Genomic DNA, 3,951 nt, shown 5'->3' on the forward strand with positions numbered 1-3,951 from the left:
GCTTCACGCTGGAGGGAGATTCTCCCTCCAACCCCCCAGCCAAATTGCCTTGGTTTGGTGTAAGGGGAAAGGACGTGGATAAGAGTTACTCCTTCAGGGGTGAGCTCTATTTACCCGCTCTGGCACCGAAAGGGTTACTGCAACCCCGGGGGTGGAGCCCTGCCGGTGCCACCTGCTGAGGGGCGGCCCGGCGCCTGCGCCCTGGCCTGTAGCTGGTCTACCTGCGGGGGCCTGGCCGAGGAGGAGCGCTTGCGCTCTGGGCCTTTTCCGCTGGGGGAAGTCTCGCGGGGGCGGGGCGGGGCGGGGCCGCGCCGGGAAGTTCTCGCGGGACCGCGACGAGGAGCGGAAGCGAGGCGGCAGTACCGCTTCAGCGACCGGACGACGACGGCGGCGGCGGCGACAACGGAGGCTGTGGCGGTGACGGCGGCGAGAACAGTCGCTGCCCTCGGGGAGCAGCAGCGGGGTCGGCGGCCGCTCGCACCGTTACGGAGGGGCCGGCCGGGCGCGGAGCGGAGCAGCTGCGCCACGGTGAGTACGGCCGGCGGCGGCGGCGCTGCTCCCGTGCCCCTTCCTCCCCTCTCCGCAGCGGGAGTCGGCCCGGGGGGCCCGGGCCTGCGTACCGAGGGCTGCCGGGCCTGGAGGTCGAGACATTGAGGAACGGGGCGGGGAGCGGAATCCTTGGGCGCCCCGGGAGCCCAGTTTCCCTTTCTGGGGCGCTTCCTTCCTGGGGACCTTTCCTCCCCTGACCCTTGGCTCGGGACAGAGCTCCGGACCCCGGGGCAAGAGGCTGGGGGGCTCCTAATTAAATTTTGTGCCGTTTTCGTGGGGGTTTGCCCAGAAGGGGCCCGGGAGAAGCCCGAGAGCATGGGGTACTCATTCCGTGAGTCAGTCTCTGACTTGGTCCGGGAGGCGGGGGATTCGAAGAGGGCTGCATATGTGATTGATGCTCCTTCGACCTGCACGGTCACCACGTCACCGTCTCCTGGTGTTTCGGGGCCGAATTTTGGGAGGAAACCCACCAACCTTATTAATACTGTGAGTGAGGACGTTTGCTACTGGAGCCAGTCAAGATGGCTTTGCTTCTGTAGAGCTTTTTTTTTTTTTTTTTCTTTTTTGACTACTCTCTGAAAAACATTTGTCAAGAAAAATAAGCACTTGATTGGAATGCTGCGAGGAAAGATTTCAGTAAGAGAGGGGAGGGAATCACTGGTATTTTTCATTTGCAGCGCTCTTCGTCTCTGTGATTTACATATGAGTTACAGCTTATTTAGGGAGTTAAAGTAGGCTGGCTTCAGATGCAGTAAGAATATAATTTGCAGAGGAGCCAAGTGCCTCGCGGTCTGACTTTTGGTACTGTGGATTATCAGAAAAAAGTGGGAAAGACACGAGAGAAATTAGCATTAGTTTCTTTGGCTTTCTAGTGCCTCTTTCACTTTGTGCTCCCCAGTTGCCTTCCCCTTCTATTTCTCTCCATTCCAGTGCGGGCACTAAATGTTTACTCGTATAATGCAAGTCACTTGCCCCCTCCCCCCCTTTTTTCTAATCTACTTCCCCTTCCTCCTTTTTGTCCCCTCTCTGGCATAATTTTTCGAGGTTTCGGCTCTTTGGCACAATTCGTTTTTTTCCCTCACATAAAGATCTCGTTTCTCTCCCGGGAAGATGCCCTCTTTCCTGCTTTATTCTTCATTTTTGAGCGTCCACTGTGTTCCTTCAGTCTGCCAGAAGGGTTGCTAGAGAGCCATGCGAGACTTAACGTTCTCCCCCTGGGAACTGGGAGGCGCAAAGGATTGAATTCAGCTCTAAGTAATCAATACTGCCACTCGGTCACAGGTGTAGCTTGTGTTTTTGCGTTTTAATTGTTTTCACTTTTAGATCATGTTGTTGTGCCTGCTCACGCTTTTATTCTTATGTCTCTTTTATGTTAGGGAGATTGGGTCATTTTGGGGCTTGTGTGACTTCTTTTTGGCTTTTACTGGGAGTGGTGAATGTTAAAAACGAAAACCAACCATAGTCCTGTATTACAATAGAATTAAGATAGCTTGAAACATTTAAGGGAATAGAATTTATTTAGACCATTGATGAGTTAATTAAAGCTTGCCCGTTGTAATAGTACTAATTTATTTACCAGCCTTCTAAGATAAGGTGTCTTTTCCTGCATCTGTTATAATCAGCCTTCTTTGTTATTGTTGTTGGGTTTGGTTTTTGTTTTTTTTGACAGAAAGAAAGAAATTTGTTCTCTTGCTCCTTTGTTCAAAATTTTCTGAATACCCAAATTAAAAGTTAATTCTTGTAATCAGCTTTCTTTGATGCTAAAAGAAAGCATTTAAATGTTTGAGGCAGTTTCCTTCCTCAGCCAGTGTATTCAGATTTGAGGGACTACTATTAGGTTTTAAATACTAAGTTGGTGGTACTTAGAGATTTTTCTCAATAATTCCTGTTATGTTGCACGTTATGCCGCAACAATTCTAATTGTTACTTAGAACAGAAGAGTAATAGATTTTGGAGAAATGAAGTAATACAGAGTAGAGACCCACCATGGTCTCCTGAGAGAAACTAATATTGATAGTTACTTGCTTAATTCAGAAGAACTTTCCAGCACTCCTGAACGGCCATTGAGAGCCTTTCATTTTATTTGTCAAAGTTGGGTTTTTCCCAGTTATGCCAAGTGAATATGTATTATTGTCATTTTATGCAAAGACATTGTAGTGCATTGTCTGAGTTGCAAAGTTTAAAATCTAGTCAAGGCACCCTTACAGCACAGCAGTGATGTTTTAAATTTAGCATGCATAAGAATTACCTGTGAATCTTACTTAAAATTAGGTTCCGGGCTAAGGCCACTACCTTGCCGAACCCCAGAAGGCACCTCACAGTGAAATCAGTCCCTGAATGGGGTGAGTTTGATGTAGCTGATCCAAGAACCAAAACTGTTGTTACAGGATGCACCCATACATTAATGAGACTGAAATGTGGCTTTAAATTACTCAAAGGTACACTTTCTGTATATACACAGTAAATGTTTAAAAGCCCAGTAGAATAAGTGACTATAGATGTGATTAGTTTTATATGTGTGAATATTTGAGCATTGTTAGGGCTTGATTTGGAGGTATTTAATTTTAGTTTATACTTAATAGACCATTAATTTGCCTACCAGAGCGTTCCTCTGAGTCCATATGTAAATGGCAGTTCTAGATTTACTGAGAACACGGGGACCGATATTTGAAGAGGTACTGGTGATGCTGGTTTAATACCTCTTAGCACTTTATGCCAGGGACTCAGCATTTACAGGTGCTGTCTCTTTTAATTAGCAAAATGACCTTATAAGCTGTAGATGCTATTATTTTCCCCATTTTCCAGCTGAGGGACACTAGGGATTAGAGAATGTAAGTTATTTCTCCAGTGTTGCCCACGTAGTTAGTAAGTGGTACAGTGACAGTTGAATCCAGGTCTAACTCCAGAGCACCAGTAAGATTTTAGTTTTTGTTTTTTCTGACTTACAAAAGCAATACATGCTTATAGTAAAGACAATGAAAATACAATTGAGGTGTATGGTACAGAAAGTAAAAATATTCTGTGAACTCGCTTCCAGAGGTAATCATTGTTAACCTTTTGAATTTTTTTTTTTAGCACACACTGATATATTATTTTATGGAAGTATGATAAACTAATTTTTCTGCAGTTTTTAAAAAAACTTGATAATAATGTATCTTGGTACTTATATAGAAAGATATTTCTTGTTATGCTCATGGATATTGATCAGGGATGCATGTATTTTGCACATGGTATTTGTGTCACTATTTTAGTGAGATAAATCTGGGACATGGCATTGCTTGTCCAAGGGTATGTATTTTATTTTATTTTTTATTTTTATTTTTTTTTTGCGGTACGCGGGCCTCTCACTGTTGTGGCCTCTCCTGTTGCGGAGCACAGGCTCCAGACGCGTAGGCTCAGCGG

General features: G+C 45.8%; 1 protein-coding gene across 2 annotated transcripts in view; it reads left to right on the forward strand.

Moving 5' to 3' along the window:
- Positions 1–316: 316 nt before the first annotated feature.
- GRB2 (growth factor receptor bound protein 2) overlaps positions 317–3,951 on the forward strand; it is a 69,658-nt gene continuing 66,023 nt past the window's right edge. Inside the window, exon 1 of one of the 2 annotated variants that reach the window (XM_007454349.1) lies at positions 317–528. The gene's annotated coding sequence lies outside the window, so the exon portion shown is untranslated. The remainder of the gene's footprint in view (positions 529–3,951) is intronic. The other variant, XM_007454348.1, reaches the window with a different exon arrangement.

The sequence above is a fragment of the Lipotes vexillifer genome, unplaced genomic scaffold (genome assembly GCF_000442215.2).
Source record: "Lipotes vexillifer unplaced genomic scaffold, Lipotes_vexillifer_v1.1 scaffold518, whole genome shotgun sequence".
In the NCBI taxonomy this organism is placed as follows: Eukaryota; Metazoa; Chordata; class Mammalia; order Artiodactyla; family Lipotidae; genus Lipotes; species Lipotes vexillifer.